This window comes from Crocodylus porosus, unplaced genomic scaffold (assembly GCF_001723895.1).
Source record: "Crocodylus porosus isolate Cpor-Errol unplaced genomic scaffold, CroPor_comp1, whole genome shotgun sequence".
NCBI classification, from domain to species: Eukaryota; Metazoa; Chordata; order Crocodylia; family Crocodylidae; genus Crocodylus; species Crocodylus porosus.
In genome coordinates, this window is record NW_017728949.1 from 30568434 (window position 1) to 30587087 (window position 18654).

Genomic DNA, 18654 nt, shown 5'->3' on the forward strand with positions numbered 1-18654 from the left:
CAGCCTGTCATCATAAGATCTGTTTTCCTGACCTCTGATCATGCACGTGGCTCTCCTCTGGACTCTCTCAAGCTTCTCCACAACCTTTTAGAAATGAATAAAGGAAATAGGTGTGGACAGTGTGAGGAGGGTGGCATTTAGTCCACCTGCACCTGAAGCTTGGGGAACTCCAGCAGCAGGAGGTTCAACTTCAGGAACACCAGCTGCTCCACCAAACCAGGATCCAAGAAGGTACGGTGGGGTGTCACTGCATCCCCAGCAATGCTGAAATCTGTTTCACTCAGAACACTGGTCAGTGGACAGGACAGGTGCTCACGGGAAGATCCAGCCACATGTGGCTGCAGCTTGCCCAGTAGGCCAAGGGTTCACACAGTAGTGGCTCCACGTCCTCGGTAAGATAGGCAGCCACCAAGGCGTGAGTGCTACATGCCTGATTCTGGGGTCTGGTGACTCTGGACCCACCATAGAAGCCATGCCTTTAGCCCATATTGGCAGCACCTGTGGTGGAAGACAGTGTGCTAGCTGGCTGGTGGATGGTGTGCTAGTATGGGTCAGTGGATCCCACTGTTCTACATCCCCCCACCTCTGCCATTCTGCCTCCCTGACTTACTTTACCAGTGCCTCTCTGTCCACTGATTCACGGTTTGGCTGCTGCATATGGTGCCCTTCACCCTTAGGTCACACATGGTGGCTAGCTCGTGGACTGTACTGGACCCCAAGGGATCAAACCATTTCCTGATGCCCTCCTTCAGCCACCTCTCCAGTGCTGCATGTCTGGTGACAGTGGCTTGCCACTGTCGGGAACATTGATACCTTGGAAGCTCTCCATTTGGCTACGAAGTTCCCTCACTATGGGGATCACCTGGCTAAGAAGGGCAGCAGCAGCTCTGAGGCTCTTGGTGGCCTCAAGGAAGAGCTTGAGGACCACCAAGATCTGGGAGATGGCATCCCACTTAGTTCTGTTCAGGAGACCATTGATCCCACTCTCCCCAAGCAAGGCCCTGTCATGGATGGCCTTCTGTTGCTCCACCAGTCTCTCGAGCATCAGGTATGTGGAGTTCCACTGAGTCTCCACATCCTGCATGATTCTGTGCTGCAGGATGTTCAGATCTTTTTGTTTATCCCACAGCATCTTGCTTCCTGTGATGCTCTGGTAGAAGTAGCCTGCCACTTGCCTGCATTTTGAAATTAGCTTGCTGTGCTGGAGCTGTCAACAGCAGCCCTATCCCCCTCCAAGGAGTCTCTGACAACAAGGTGGAACTTGTGTGCCACATAGCAGATGCCAACAAAGTTGACATCATGGACCGCCTTGACCATATTAGTTGCATTGTCGGTGAACATGAACCTGTGGGTGAGCTCACCCTGCCCAGTGAGCCACCCCTGCACCAAGCAGTTCATGGTCCCCATTATCTCTGTTGCCATGTGGGATTCATCCATCACCTCGGCTTAAAGGAGAGCCCACCGATGGTTTGACTGGTCACACCAGTGCCCTGTGAAAGAGAGGTAGACATGATCTCCACCCTGGCTGCTCAACAGAGCAAGGCCACCTGCAGACCTGCCTTGTGCAGTTCCTCCCTTGAGTACTCTGTGATTGCACCACCATCCTACTGAAGGTGGTGCATGTGGGCACTTGGTATGCTGGGGCCATAAGCACATGAGCCACCGGAACCCTGGCTGTTCAACTAGGGAGAATGGCTGGCCATTGACAGCAAGCATCTCCCCAGCACCCAGGGTGAGCTCGCCTTTGGAACGTGTCCCCCTTTCTGTTTGCATTTCCACCACTGTTCCAGGGTGGCCTTCCTCTGGTTTGGGGGGACACAGGCTTTGGAGTGAGAGGAGGACTTCATTTTGGGAACACTCCTACTGGTGCCAGGCTGAGGAGGAGCAAGGGCAAGGGGGTGGTGCCCGTGGAGCTGCATCAGTATCCCTGTGGTGCTTATATGTTTTGTTCCCTTGCCCTCACTGGTTTTGGCTCAGCCATGGAGGCAGATAGCATATGTGGGATCATCGGCCAGCTCAAAATGATCCCAGACCACATTACACACTTGCTTTTCGGGTGTGGGTGCATCTGTTTATCTTGCTGCACTTCCCTCCTCATCAGGCAGAGGCACAGCAAAAGGAGGAGTGGACTCAGCTGATCTGCTTGCCTCCACCTGTATATCAACCTGCTCCAAAGTGCCTTCTGGGGAAGGAGACCTGGCTGTAGGGGAAAATTGAAGGGTGTCAAGCACAAACTCAGATTCCCCTTCATTCCCCAGAATTTCCCTTGCTAGGGCACTGAGATCCAGATCTGGTGCCAGCTCTTCCTCTGGCACTGGAAGGCTCAGATAGGGGTGGAGTAGGCTGCTGTGCTGGTGCTGCTGCTTGTTGTTGTCGTCATCATGGTGGAGGTGGGGGGGTTATGGGTGGTGCACATGGAGGGGATGCAGTCTCGGGCACAGGCAGTGGCACTGCTTCCCTCTCCTTGATGCTTGTATCCCTTTTAGCTGGCAGAAAGATGCTGTGTCTCAGTTTGGTGGGGGTGGAACTTACAGCTCTCCATCTACCCCCTCTTCTGTCCCTCCCTGGAGGTGGCCAGTGTGGCCATCTGCCTTTCCATCATGATTCATGGTGTGTTTCATGTCTCCCTTTTCTACAAATATATAAATATGTCTGTATTCCTATATAAATTTAAAAATGTAGGTGTCTGGTGCAAATAAGAAATGTTAAATGGCAAGTATATGGCTTAGCCCCTGTATACATTCAAAAGTGTGGGGCAACAGCATTGGTGGTACTAGTAGGGGTGTGTGTGATGCAAATAAGAAATGTGAAACAAAATGGCAAAGTATATGGCTTAGCCCTTGTATACATTCAAAAGTGCGGGTGCAGGAGAGTAGGTAGGTGTGTGGTGCAAATAAGAAATGTATAAAAGCAATAGAAATATGGCTTGTCCCTATATAACTTCTATAATGTATACTGCAAAGCTTTAAATGTATAGAAATAAAATATAAATGTATTTCACTTTCTATATAAATTAAATTCTACAGTAATCCTATCCAATATAATTCTAGAATTCAAAAGAGTGAATCAATGAATATAAAAAAAATAAAAGAGCCTCAAAGAAAAAGCTATTCTGAATCTGAAATCCCTCTTACTAGCAAGTAGGGAATCCTTTAGAAGATCAGTGCTGCTAGCCGCTGTTGTCTGATGCTGAGCTGCTGCAACACACAGCTCACTAACTGACACCAAAGCAGAAAGCAGGACAGTTCAAGCAATGCTGCTTCTTATGCAGTTTTTCCATCCCTCCCCCAGAGCACTGGGATTCAAAGGACCTCAAGGAAGGATGACAGTCACTCTCCATCTACACAGTCATGAATGAGAGCACTCCTTGTCCCACCTTCCCCCTCCCTTTCCTTACTTTAGTTTCTGTTTCCCTGCAGGCAAGCCCAGCTTGAGCTTCGAAACTTGAAATGTTTTGAAAATTTTGAAATATTTAGATTTGCCTTGTTTTGTTTTGAAGCTCCCTGTTTCATTTCGATTTCACTGTTTTGACCTTGAAATGAGTTGAAACAGCATCCAAATGAAACTGGCAGCAAAATTTTGAACAGCCCTACTGAACATGCCTAGCTCCTTCAGCTTCTCCTCATGACTTGCTTTCCAAGTCTTTGTTGCCTGCTTCTGGACCCTCTCTAACTTCTCCATGTCTTAAAATGCAGACCCCAAAACTGCACACAATACTCCAGATGAGGCGTGTGCTGAGTAGAGAGGCCTTATCACCTCCCATGCTTTGCATCTAATGCTTCTATTGAAGCATCCTAAAACCACATGTATCACACTGGCTGCATCACACTGCTAGCCCATTGAGTCTGGTCTATCAAGACTTCCAAGTCCTCTTTCATAATGCTGCCATCCAGCCAGGTGTCACCCATTTTATATTTGTGTTTTTTGATTATTACTCTTGAGGTGTACTGTCTTGCCTTTGTTCATACTGAACTTGACTCTGTTAGCTCTAGCCCAGTTTTCCAATTTGTTGAGATCCTGCTTGCATCTTATGTTCACAGTCCTTCCCAGTTTTGTGTCATCTGCAGACTTGCTCAAGAAGCTTTCTGTGCCAGCATCCAAGCAGTTACTTAACACATTAAACAGCACTGGGCATATGACAGACCCCTGTGGGACTCCACTTGAAAATTCCTGCCGTTCTGATATGATCCATTAATAGTTATTACCCTTTGCTTACAGCTATTGAGACAGTTATTTATCAAGCTTGTAGTAGTTTTATGTAGCCCACATTTCTCCAATTTATTTATGAGAAGGGTTACGGCAGACAGAACTTTTGTTCAGAATCTCTAGCGGGATTTATTTTCTTTTCTTTGGCTACTTTCTAGTTGGGGAGGTCTGTGAAAGACTAACTGTGATCCTGGTGACATATTTTTTCTTTCTTCAGTTCTAAATACAATCATTTTGGATTCAAAGCTTGTGGCTTGAGTAGCCCTTTTGCCTTGTTCTTCCTTTTGCTCATAAGTGATTTATTCTGTTTCCTTAGGTCACTATGACATAACTCCTGACTTTAAAATAATAATACTTACCAGTTACATGGTACTTTAAATGTTCAAAATGCTTTTAAGCCATGAAACTGAATTTACCACAATGTTACTCTTATTTTATACTGGTTCAACAAAATGATGTCACAATAGCATCAAAATTGGATAATACAAATGTGAATCAGAAAGAAAATTCCTCACTAGAGTGTTAAAATTCGTTTGCTATGCATCTTGCATCACAAAGGAAGTCTGAATCCCAAGGCCTCTTGGTGCTATGCCTATATGTTTAATAAAGAAGAATAATCATCATAGTACCATGAAAGCAAGATGTTTGTATACAATTCCAGTTTCAGTGATGAAGAAACTTAGAGATGAAGTGATTTGTTCAAGGCCATACTTTGTCTAAGACTCTATAGGTAGGGAAACCAACATTAGGATTTAAAACCACAGGAATCTTATATCACTTTTCTGATATTAGTAGTTGTGAGATATTGAAAAATAGTACTGACATGGGCCTTCTGGTCCATAAAGTCCAATCCCAGCATACTCAGGGAATTATTTTTTCCAAATGAGTCCATCCTTACCTTTTGCACATTACAGCCACACAGCAATGTATGGAAGGAAAAAACCCTCCAAAATCCCGCTGCCACATTATGCAGGTTAAAAATCTGGAGAAAAGAGAACTACCAATACCTTGCCATTGCAGTGGTTAAAAATTAGCTTGTTTAAAAATAGGCTCAGATGGTCCCTGAATAGTATTAGGCTATCCTGGATACCTCCAGGATTCCCAATTCGTTTTTTCAGAAGCAATTTTTCTGATCAGCTGTTGACATTAATTAAAGACTACATTCTAATGATAGAAATCAAGGAATTACTAGGGTATATCAGATCATTTAGTCTTGTATTTTGTTTGTAACCACCAGTACAAGATGGCTCAGAGAATGTGTGAGAAATGCTTCAACAAACAGCTATGGGAGTCATCCTATATGTACAGGCTCTTATTAATCCTCTTCCCCTCTCCCAATTAGAGATTGGTTTATATCCTGAAGCATTAAGATTCATATTCCTTTTAACATTAAAAAAACAGGAAGAAAGTCCTTGCTTGAAAGCTGTAGTCTTTTTGTACAAAAATATACAAGCGTAGTCCATGATCTGACTGACACTCATTCAGGTCATGGACTACGCTTTGGCCTCTTTATACTGTTGCCCCTAATTGCTGCTGCTGCAGCCAGTGAGTGTAGGGATTTTTTTTTTTTGAATGCTCCGCACCCACTGGATCTAAAGCATGTGGATGGGGCCAGCACCAGCACCAGCACCAGCACCATAGAGGACTTGATTCCTGGAGAAGAGCTCCCAAGATAGCTTTGAAGTATCACTGCAAATTGTATACCATTTGTACCTCTCATTAGTCTGCAGTTTTTGCCAGGAAGGAGTATGCCTGTATGATATATGCCTGGTTTCTGATAATGTGGCTGCACAGTGCTTGAAGTGGTAAAAGTGAACAGACAACTCAGTTCTTATAGTCCCATATGTGTTCCTATATAGACCATAGTGCTTTTTAAAAAAAAAAATTACATCTTTATTTTGCCCTAGACTTAACATACAGGAAATAAGTTATTTTCTCAGAACAATAAAAATTGCAACACATTCAAAGCTATTTTTATTTGAAAGCACTGAAACGCAGTTATTTAAAAAATAAAAATACCAACAAATTAAAACATTGCCGTAAAGACCTCCCAAGTGAACAAGTCAGATTCCCTGGGAACCCATTACATTCTTTTCACCAAGACCCACCAAAATATTGCACCCCATATGCATTATCTTTGTGCCCTATTACACTAAAGTCATAGTGCTGCAGGGACTTTTACCCCCCAAGCCTTATAACTAATATAACTATAGGAACAACATTTTCTGATGCTCATTTAAAAGATTTTTTTTTTAACTTCCTAATTTGGATTAAAGCAAAATATTAACACTGAAGAATTGCAGGGTCTATTATTTCTAACTTATTTTTATTTACTTTTCATGAAGGTATCACATTTTACCAATATATTTGCAAACATATATATATGATATGAAATGTAAAAAAATTGAGATTCTGTTTAACATAGTCAAATGGATGAACACACATAACTAAATAACTTTTCAGACAGATACTGTCTGGTTTGAGAAGATTAGGCTAAAGGAGGAGGTCACAAAGACAGTTAGATTAATCTGAATTTATTTAGACTCTAAAACATTGTAAGACTGCTTTTGCAAAGCTTTCCCATGATAAGTGATTTGATAATATATTATACATATATATTCTTCATATTTTTATATATGTACATTCAAACTATGAAGAACTTCCTACCACAAAGAAAAGGGATAAGTAGATGACCTCTTGAAATGGAGACTAGGGCTGTGTGAAATTTCAGCAGCAGTTTCATTTTGGAGGTGTTTTGGACCATTTTGGCACCTGAAACATGGAATCTGAATCAAAACAGAAGGCTCCAAAACAGATCTGAAACAAAATGCAAGGCTCCAAAATGTTTCAGAAATGTTTCAGAGAATTTTGGACTTTTGGAGCCGGGCTTGTAGGGAAACAAAAACTAAGAAGAGGCAGGGCATGACTGCTCTGATATTGACATCTATCTCCCGGTTCGATTCTCCAGCTCCCAGTTCAATTCCCCAGCTCTCTGATCATTTTCCCAGCTCTTTCTGCTGGGCACAGCCCCTTGGATCTGCGTGCAGGGTTTTAGCAGGCTGTTGCTGCAGGTTGGGGCCACAGGCAGCCACTCAGTGCAGGAGCATTCTGCTGAAATCTGGCACAAAGATCCAGGGGCCCACACCCCCCAGGAAGAGCTGGGGAAATGATCAGAGAGCTGGGCAAAGTGATCAGAAAGCTGGAGAAGTGAACCAGGAACTGGGGAATTGAACCGGGAGCTGGGGGAATGTTCAGGTCTTTGAACATTCCCCCAGCTCCCCAATCTTACCTGCAGCTCTTAGATCACTTCCCCCAATTCTTCCTGGGGGGTGTAGGACACCAGATCTGTGGCATGATGACAGCAGGCATGCCACTGCTAGCTGGGCAAGGCAGTGGTTCTGCATTATTTCCCTTGCCAGCAGCAGCAGCCTTGCTGAAACCCGGTGCACAGATCTGGTGACCCATGCCACCTGAGAACAGCTTGGGGAATGAATGGAGAGCCAGGGGAAGTGATCAGAAAGATGGGGAATTGAACAGGGAGCCCCAGCTGACTGCTGAAGCCACCCCAGCTCCCAGACAGTGCTCAGTGCCCTGCTGAGCTGTGCTGCACCCGTGCTATGGAGCAGCTGCTGCGCAGGTACCAGGTGGTGGGGGGTTATCCCTGCTGACCCCCACTGCCCTGCACAGTATGGGTGGGGGGCTCTGCAATGAGCTCCCAGAGGCCCTAATTGCTGCTGCTGCTGCAGCCAGTGAGTGTGGGGATTTTTTTTTTGAATGCTCCGCACTCACTGGATCTAGAGCATGTGGATGGGGCCAGCACCAGCACCAGCACCAGCTAGGGCCAGCACCAACACCCAGGTCTACCTGGTGCAACCCATGCTGAGCACTGGGAAGAACCTACTGCTGGTGCTGGCCCCAGCCTGCAGCACCAGCATGCTGTCATCCTGCACGTAGATATGGGGGCCCATGCCAGCCTTGGAGGGCTGTGGGGCTGTGCTGGACTCTTGCTAGGGGTGCAGGCTCCCAGATCTGTGTGCAGGATGACAGCAGGCTGCCGCTGCTGGTAAGTGATACTAGTTTTGCTTTGAACAATTTGAGGTGCAGTTTCACAACGGTCCCTGCACTTAACTCCTTGAAGCTTGGGAGGCTTCATGCCCTCAGAAGGGGCTACCATCCCTGCAATTTTCATTTGAATCATCCAAGAAATGACAAAGTTATAGGCATTTTACTGATTCCCCATTATAGCCTATGGCCAAAACACTGAAACAGCATTGAAACAGCATCAAAACTCTGAAACAGATTTGACTGAATTGAAATGGGACAGTGATCCAAAACACCAAAATGAATCACTGTCCCTCTGAAATGCCGGATCCAAAATGAATCATAGCTGTATCACACTGCCCTAATGAAGACCTCTTGGACTCCATTTCAGGAACAAAGGCTTCAGCACATTGGTAATATTTTGAAATTCAACAGGTAAGTCTTTGAGGACAAAATGACTAGATTGATCAGGAACCTCCTACTGAAGCCATTATCAGACATCAGTTACACCTACATATTATACTGACAGTTGAGATTACAGGACGAGAACACAAATAGTCCTGGACAGTGGTAGAAAAAACCCTTTTGTAACAGGTTTATTGAAAAAGTAGCATGTTAAGTGTGAGAAGAGGGCTAGCAGTGTGAGAGAGAGAAGGAGCCACCAGGCTCCAAAGCTCCCAGGCTAATAAATGGCTCAGTGGCCCCAAGTCCACAGCCCCAAGGAGCCCGGCAGAAATCTCCCTTACTCGGGTGTGTTGGGAAGGGAGGGGCAGAGAACTCCTGCACTGGTATAAAGAAGATCCTGGGTCAGGAAAGCTGGAGGAGTGCAGAACTGGAAAAAGGAGGAGGAGGAGCGAGCTGACACACGCTGCAGGGAACTCTGAAGGCAACGTGGAGTGCTGGTAGGAGACTCCTCCAGAGAGTAAACCCCCCAGCATGGGTTTAGAGCCAAGACCTTGCGGGGTGCAGAACTGGTTGTTTATGTGTGGGGAGCTGGCGGAGCCCAGCAGTGAGAATGGCACCGTAATAACCCTAATAGAGGGGCACCATTGACTTTTGTGGTACCATAATGCATGTAATAGTGGCACAAGCCAATAAGATGGACTCAAGGTGCTAAAAGAAATCGTGGCAATCTCCACAAGAGGCTCTCAGAGAGAGAGAGAGAGAGCTACCAAAGAGGTACTGACCACACGAAGGTCAATTTTGGTTTAGATCGTGGCTGCAAACAGCAGGAGCAGTGACACAGGCCAGGAGAGCCTTCTCTGTTTTCTTGTTTTGTTTTTGGTCTTTTGTTGGTTGTTTGATTGAACCAGAGGACACGTGGCCAGACCAACCGGCTGGCCAGATCCCAGTGGAACGGGCGAGGGTGTAGGGGTGGCAGAGCCCTCAGGAATGTGGGACCCCGTGGGACGTTGGTGAGACTACTAATTGGACTACACATGCACGTACATGAACTAACTCTGTTAACATCAAGTCGTGGCAGGAGAAACGTGGTGTGTAGATCATCAATTAGAACCTATAACACCCTAGTCAAGTGGCAGATGGCAACCTACAGGTCTACAAGGGACTGCTATACCTGACAAGCAGGAATAAAATTAGTTGTTAATGGCAAGCCAAAAACTGGCTGTAACAGTGGGTCTCATAAGTTAAAGCAAAAGTGAAATCTCAGCCTTCCAAGGGTAAAGACATTCTCCAGCTGCCTTCTCATTGCAATATAGAATTCGGGTGTCAATCTAAACACAGAGGAAGAGAGAAGAAGAAGAAGAAATAGGAAGAAGAGTGCCATCCCAATGGAAATCACTTTGAGAGTTCCTGGGCATGTGTCTGTGTCAAACACAGTTAAGATATAAAGGCCCTTCAAATGTAAAAGTATGTTCCTCATTGGTTACAGCCATTCTGGGAGGGAAGGATTATCAGATGTATTAATTTTTAAAGGGAAAAGTAAAGAACATTGAAATGAGAGCTAAATACTCCTATGGAAGAAGGAAACGGTCAAGAAAGTTTACAGAACCCACCAACCAAATTGTGGTAGCTCTTGAACGTTCCATTGTTCCACAAGCTCATCCATTCCAGTCTTGTGCAAAGGAAAGGAAGATTCATCTACCTGATGAATTGTCCTTTTATTGTGTTCCATAACTATGCAATTGTCTTCAATGTGAAGAGGAAACCAAAACATTTTAATCTCCTGAAAGGTCTTCATGAAACTGAGGTCATGTTGTAAAAACAAAGGATTTGTAGCTAATGGTAATATGTTCATAAATTCATTTGTTTAGGAACTTCAAACTATCACACAGACATTTTATGAACCCTGACATGAGTTAAGAACAAAATACATTTGTTTTTGATCCAGAAAGCCCTGCAGGTCCTATGAAAACATTTGGCCATGCAAATATTCTAAGAAAATGTGACACAAAGTAAGTTTGTCTGTGTATAGGCTAAGAACATCTCTTGTATCATAAACTGCTTCAAAGGCATTCAGTTTTTTTACCAAATACCCAAAGATCAGAATGAAATTAAATATTGAGTGCTTTGTTTTATATTTAATTCATGAAAAATATTCTGTAGTTATCATTTCTAAACATAATGCAGCATCTGTCCTTGTATCTTATGAAGAGGAATGGTTTTATTTCTCTTAACAGGAAAATCAAAAGTACAGAAACTGTCCAGAATTGTCAGAGTGCTGTCTTTGGCTGAACCTTACAAGACATGACCTACTGAAAGCAGCTGCGTAGCCTTTGAAAATTACATCCTGTTTTTTATCAAAAGATGCTTTCAGCCTTAATGACTTTAACCAGAATGAAATTTCAAAGAAAGGGTGGTAATTAATTTATTGAACTTATTTTGGTTACTACGCAGTTTATAAAAATCCTAAAAAAAGAGCTCTCTTTGTGTTTAAAAAAGCAGGGATCAATGGATGAAGATTTGTTTGAATGACTGGTATACAAAAATAAACCTAGAGTTCCTGTGTTGTTTGCCTAGATTTTGACAGCGGTGCTCTTTTCCTATGTAGTGGTGGTTTCTTTTGTAAAACAGAGCTTGCATCAGTGGGAGTTAGATGCTTGTGAACCGAGACAACAAACTGATACATAATCATCACCATAAACCTGTTGAAAGCAGGCTCCATTTTTGGCAAGTAGAAACCCTGTGGGGATTACAGAATCACACTTCTACACATGAAATAGGGCTCCAGACTCTTTTTCATATATGAAGCCAAAAGGGCTTGTTACCTCTCAGCTCTGTGCTCTTGGGGAAAACCCTGGCATAGGATGCAGCCTGTCTGACTCACAAAGGACCCTCCCCCTCCTCACCTCTGCCTGAACAAGAACTGATTAGAGGAACTTACAAAAGACAAGGAAGATGCAGTGGGAGACACACTAAAGCCCTCCAGACAAGGGTGATAAGAGTGAAACAACACTTGCATCTGAGATGAAACCAGATGACAACTCATTTAAATGGGAGATGGGACAAGCATGCACCTTCATTAGCATTCAGGATGGAGAACAGAGGCAAGGACCGTACTGAATTCTGGGACCAGAGAAGCAGGGGAGCACTGCTCCAAATGCTAATCAACCCACATCTACACACACCCAACTGAGCATTTATCACACCAATTCTAGTAATGACTCCTCTACTGGTATCCAAAACACTGAATCTGCCTGTCTGTATTGTGAGCTCCCTCAGAGTAATGCCACCCATAGCCAGGAGTGATCAGTTCCTGTTATCCAGCACATAAGCCATTGCTTATCCCTAAACAAACCTAGTGTTCTCCCTTGAGCCTTTGTTAGTTCTCTACAAAACCCCCTAGCCAAGCTCAGGTTTCTGTCCTGATGCTTGGATCCAACGCTGCACCAGTTCCACTCCTTTTCTGCTTGGAATCTCTCCATTGCTCGTGCTGAGGCCTCTGCCTGTCTGCCAGCTCCAACAGCGCCTGGGAACCTCGACTAGTTCAAGCTTCGTTGAGTGGTAAGACTCTCTCTCTCTCTCCTTCTCTCTGACTCCAGGAACTGAATTTTATTCTCTCACTCCAGGCACAGCTTTGTAAACCTGACTTTTGCTAATCAAACTCAAGCTACATTTCCCCAAAAACCTAACTGAAACTGTAATATTGTAACTGTTTATTTGTCTCTCTTGTACGGCTATTATTACTGGTATCATCATGAGTTCATATACATGACAATAAATAACTTTTATGGTCAAGTTGGTCACTATACTTTCTCTCTGAACCTCACCTTCTCTTTCTCCCCCTTGACCTCCCCATTTGCTCTGCAGCAACGCTTCTTTTACCTAATCCAGAGATCCCTGTAATGCCCAAAACCACAGTGGGGTCTGCTCATTGAGGGGGTTACTACTAGGACCATTGTGACAAAAGATTGCGACATGCTGAGTTTTGAGGCTCATGATGGTATCAAGTGAAAGTGCTGATTGGACCCAGCCTGTTCAGATGTACTCTGTTAGCATGTGTATATGTGTATCTAACTGCATTTATTATTGTACCACTGAAATAAGGGATGAACTGAGTTCAAGGCACATGAGGGTGTCAGCCTATCAATGCTGGATAGTCTGTCCTGATTCGGACGTGCTCTGTTAACGCTGATGAATGAGTTCAAGGCATATAAGGGTGTTAGCTTGTCAATGCTAAATAACCTGGCCTGACTCAGGTATATCCTGTTGATCTGTGTGTATATGTGTGTACATGTGTTTGACTGATTTGGTGGTTGGAGGAACCCAGCCCCATTGAAACTCAGTCTGGCAAGATAGCTCCATTGGGGGTGAGGATTTGCAGAAGGGAGAGATACAGCTCCATATAGAAACACAAGAAACATAAGCAGCACACTGATAGAATTACAGAGACCCTCAGAAACGTTCCCCTAATAAGTGAGCACACCCCAAAGTGATGGGCAAATCTGGTAACAGGCTTTCAATACAGGAGAAAACTAGTATTTGCAAGTGGATCAGGGTGATTGGACAGCTATTTTAGCCAGAACAAATTAAATCTGTGACCAAGGTGGACAAAACAAAGCAACTTACAAACCAATAAGCTGTGGAGAATGTGGGTTTTAACTGAAAATGTCCTGTATTCCATCACTAATCCACCAGAAAATACAACATGAACAAAAGAGAAAAAGTAAACTATGTACCTATAAAGAAGATTATGTGACAGAAATAAGTAAATCTTTCTTTTAAACATTGCATTATTCAGGAAGATAGTACATCAGCATGGCAGTCAATCAGCTAAGAAATGGAACTATGGTCCAGTGATATATCTATGCAGGAAGTGATGTAGTCTCAGATGCATGGTATAATCAGGTAATAACAACACTTCTGTAATTTAGAAACAAAAGACACCCAAGGGAAAGAAGGAAAAGAGCTGTCCTTTCAAGTAACTCCCACTGTTGGCAGCATGTTCTATTATACTTCATAGAGTATAGACTTCTAGGTCTAAAAGCTCTTTACATATAATGAAGTCTCACAGTTTCAATGACAGAAAATGTTGTCTTTCCTGTTTTAGAGATTAACACAATGAAGGAATGGTTATATGAAATCCTCAGAATGATATTGAGTCTGAAACAGAGCCTAAGATAAGGACACAAAATTCCTATTTTCCACACCTGTAATCTTCTTCCCTAAATCCTCAAACACGTGCCAAAGTCAGCAAAGATTTAGAAGTGTTTGAGACTGGGAAACTAGGAACACTCCAAACAACTTTAAAAAAAAGTGTTAGCTATATTTCTTAGCATCCGAGTGCATGATAAATTCAGGGATCCTGGTGATAAAAAAATACCAAATTATGTGCTACCCCCCCCAAAAATTCTCTGCTAACCCCCCCCAAATCCATGATTAAAATTAAAGGCCACCCCCACTACACCCCCAGCCTTGCTGGTACCCTTTACTCCCCACCCAAAGCCCCTGCACCCTCAGCCCTGCTGGAGGGGACTCCCAGCTGACAGGACTATGGGCCCAGATCTGCAGCCCCTGCTCCCCCCCCGCTGCGGGCTCAGGTGGGTGGGTCTCCACTACTGCATGCAGTCCCAGGGGGCAGGGAGACCCACATCACCAAGATCTGTACCTGAGGCAGGTGCAGGCCAAGGCTGCTGCCCAGCCAGGTGGGGCTCGGGGCCTGGGGCTACAATATGTGGCTGCAGAGTCCTAGTGGGCAGCAAGATGGTGCTGTGGGTGGCTCATCTGGGGGAAGGCCAGATCCCTGCTGCTGTGTGCACTCCCAGGGGATATGGGAGACCTGCACCCCACAGATCTGTATCCAGGACAGGCGCTCGGGTCTGTGTCCCTCAAAGCAGCAGTAGGCACTGGAGGCACATTGCCAGGACAGCAAGGGGCACCTTGCAGTGGTGAGGAATCCATGTGTGGCCCCATTGTTTCCACTCATGTTGGGTTGTGCCCACCAGGCTGGGGAGGCTCCAGGGGAGAGAAGCAGAGTAGGAGCTTAGGGCTGTGAGACATTTTGATGGATGTTTCATTTCAACGCTGTTTCAACTCACTTTGAACTTGAAGAATTGAAATTGAAATGAAATGAAAGGCTTCAAAACAAACAAGGGCACTCAAAACGTTTTGAAAATTTTGAAACATGTTGAGTTTTGAAGTTGGGCTCGCTTGCAGCTAAAGAGAAACTAAGGAGGGGGAAGAGATTCATAGATTGCAGAGTCGGAAGGGACCACAAAGGATCATCATGTCTGACTCCCTGCCCCTGGCAGGAAAGAGGACTGAGGTCAGATGACCCCAGCCAGGTCAAGCCTTCTCTTGAAGACCTCCAAATTAGGTGATAGCACCACCTCTCTTGGAAGCCCATTTCAGATTCTGGCCACCCTTACTGTAAAAAATTTCTTCCTAATGTCTAATCTGAATCTATCTCCACTAGTTTGCACCCATTATTTATAGTTACTCCTAGAGGCACTCTGGTAAACAGTACATCTCCAAGTCCCTTTTGACCTCCCATGATAAACTTATAGGCAGCTACATGTCTCCCGTCAGACATCTCTTGTGAAGGCTGAAGAGATCCAGATCCTTCAACCTCCCCTCGTTTGGTCTTTCACGGAGGTTACTAATCATGTGAGTGGCCCTCCTCTGAACCCTCTCCAGATTCTCTGTGTTCTTCTTGAAGTGCAGCACCCAAAACTGGACACAGTACTCCAACTGCGGTATGACCAATCCTGCATAGAGGGGGAGCATCACCTTCCTCGATCTGTTGGTCATGCATCTGCTAATTCACGACAAGGTGTAACTGGCCTTGTTGATGACTTCATTACACTGCCGGCTCACGTTCATCTTGGAGTCAACCATGACTACAAGATCCCTCTCAGCCACTGAGCTGCTGAGGAGGTCATCCCTCAACCTGTAGGTGTGCTGGGGATTCCTCCACCTTAGGGAATTCCTCCACCCTACTTTGCATTTATCTTTGTTGAATTGCATCCTATTTCATTCTGCCCATTGATCCAACCCGTCCAAATTGGCCTGTATCTGCTCCCTGCCCTCCGGTGTGTTAACTTTGCCCCATAACTTGGTATCATCTGCGAACTTGGAGAGGGTGCTCTCCACACCCTCATCCAAATCGCCAATGAAAATATTAAATAATTCCAGTCCAAGGACCGAGCCCTGCAGGACTCCATTGCCCACCTCCTTCCAGGCCAAGAACGACCCATCCACCACTACTCCCTGGGTGTGGTCCTTAAGCCAGTTGGCCACCCACCTGACTGTGTAAGTGCTCACCCCACAGCCTGCTAGCTTCTCTATGAGAATAGGAAGCAAAATTGTGTTGAAGGCCTTCTTAAAGTCCAGGTAGATCACATCAGCCTCAGCTCCTGTCTCAAGGCAGTGTATGACCTGGTCATAAAAGGCTATAAGGTTTGTCAGGCAGAATCTACCTGTGATGAACCCATGGTTTCCTTTCAGCATCATTTCCCCTGCTGGGCCTTCACAAATATGCTTTTTGATGAATTTTTCCAGTATTTTCCCAAGGATAAAGGTAAGACTGATTGTCCTAAAGTTACCCAGCTCATCCCTTCTCCCCTTCTTAAAAATGGGCAACACATTGGCCCTTTTCCAATCCTCAGGGACCTGGCCAGAGCACCATGAGTGCTCAAACAGCTGTGCCAGCGGCTCAGCTGTGACACTAGCCAGTTCCTTCAGCACCCATGGATGGAGGTTATCCAGGCCAGCTGGCTTGTACCCATCCAACCCCTCCAAGTGCTCCTTAACTAAGTCAGCACTAACCTTTGGCAGTATGATGCCTTTTGGACATCTATGTTCAAGGTGGGGGAATTGTCTTGGTCAGTACTTAGGAATACTGAAGCAAAGAACTCATTGAAGAGCTCTGCTTTTTTCCTTCCAACTGTCCTGATTGGTCCTACAGGGGCCCTATGTTACTCTGTGCCTTCTTTTTGCTCGCTATGTATCTGTAGAAAGACTTTTTATTGTCCTTAATTGTTGTAGCCATACTGTCTGCCAGCAAGTAAGAGTGCAAGCTTCTCCTGCTTATTCCCCATACTCCTGGCATTTGTGTAAAGACATTTTAGCCCCCACAATAGGAGCTCTTGGTGCCCCTTTGCCTTGATGGTTAGTGTGCCCCTTAGTACTTACCTGGTTTGGTCTGGTGTGTTGCTTGTGGCTCACCAACCTTGGGTTCTTGTCGAGCATTGGTACCCTTGTTGAACCTAGTTTAAAGCTCTTCGGAGAGAACCTGCAGGAGAAGAGATGCTTACATCTAGGAGAGAGATGAAGATTGTCCCTTCCCAGCAAGTCTCCTCCCTGGAAGTGCTGGTCATGGTTGTAGAATCCAAAGCCACTGGTTGGCTACCCTGATGCAGGCATCCTGGTGCCTCCAGCTGCTGCCAACTGGAAGGATGAAGGAGAATACCACCTGTGCCCCCGACTTCTTGAGCCCAACCCCCAGCTGATGGAGGTCGTTCTTGATGCCATTTGGACTGCTCTTAGCCGCATCATTTGTGCCTACATGGACAAGGACCATGGGGTAGTAATCGGAGGGCTTGATGAGATCAGGAATCTTTTCAGTGATGTCACTGATCTTAGCTCCAGGCATGCAGGAGACCTCTCTCGTCATAGGGTCTGGTAAGCAGAGCGGGGAAGGACTGCTCTGATATTGACATGTGTAGCTGACCAGTGACTGTGATCCTTCCCTGAAGTCCCTTCCAATAAAACCCAGTGCTCTGGGGAAGGGACAGAAAAATAGCATAACAAGCATTGTTTGAACTGAGCTCTCTCTGTGCCTTGGAGTCAGCTTACTGAGCTGTGTCTTCCAGCAGCTCAGCAGCATCAGAGAAAAGCTATCTCTTCCTGCTTGCTAGCCTGTTCCTAGCAAGGGGGATCCAGTACCCTTTGCTTTCCTAATACCCTTTATTATTATATTCATTCTATTCAATTTATTCCTCCCCCAAAATCCTCCTTTTGTTTTTGTTAGACTATTTTCTTTTCCCCCAGAAAAGAAATCTGTGCTTTCTGTCACAGTGTGCATTCCATTCACTGTGCAGGGAAGTACAGCATATATTGCATATTATAATATAGAATTTATACAGGAACACTTACATACATTTATATATTTTATTCATTACATATATACATGAATACATACATAACATTACATCAATACATGCATACAATTATCTACATATATTACATGAATACATATTACGTTAGAGAAGAACACAGATTTTCCACCACACCAAACACACTATGAAGTGTGCTGGAAAGGCAGCTGGCAAGACTTCAGGGAGGGGTGGAAGGGGGGCCTAGGTGTAAGTCCCACCCCCCCACAAACTGAGACACAGCCTCTTTCCTACAGCTAGCAGGTATAAGGCTTCTGATTCTACTGGCAGCGTGGAGAGGGGAGCAGTGCCACTGCCTGAGTCTGCACCCCCTCTAAAAGCACCAGCCATAACCCACCATCACCACGACAACAAGCAGCATCAGCATGACAGTTCCTCCACTCCATTTCATTTCCCATCCTGAGCCATCCAGTGCCAGCCAGAGCTGGATCTGAGTACCATAGCAAGGGAAATTCTGGGGAAAGAGGGGAATCATCTGAGTTAGTGCTCCACACCCCTCAAGTTTCCCCTAGAGCCAGGTCTCCTTCCCCAGAAGGCACTTTGGAGGAGGTTGAGGTAGAGGTTGTGGGGGCAAATGGCTCATCTGAGTCCACTCCTTCTGCTGCTGTGCCTCTGTCTGTTGAGGAGGGGGAAAAGGCAGTGTCCGCACATGCACCTCAACCCAGGAGCAAGGAGGTAGTGTGGCCTGGGATCATTTTGAGCTGGCACATGATCCTACATATGCTTCCTGCCTGCACTGCTGAGCCAAAACCAGCCAGGGCAAGGGAGCAAAATGCATGAGCACCATGGGGATGCTGATGAATCTCCACAGGCACCACACACTTGCCCTTGC

At 45.3% G+C, this 18654-nt stretch overlaps 1 long non-coding RNA gene across 1 annotated transcript in view; it reads right to left on the reverse strand.

Annotated features, from left to right (window-relative positions):
* The window catches only part of LOC109322571, a 20576-nt gene extending 3539 nt beyond the window's left edge, over window positions 1-17037 (reverse strand). Inside the window, exons 1-2 of the long non-coding RNA XR_002104409.1 lie at window positions 16962-17037; window positions 13310-13319 (exon numbers count right to left, since the gene is read on the reverse strand). This is a non-coding gene — a long non-coding RNA (uncharacterized LOC109322571). The remainder of the gene's footprint in view (window positions 1-13309; window positions 13320-16961) is intronic.
* Between the last annotated feature and the right edge of the window lie 1617 nt (window positions 17038-18654).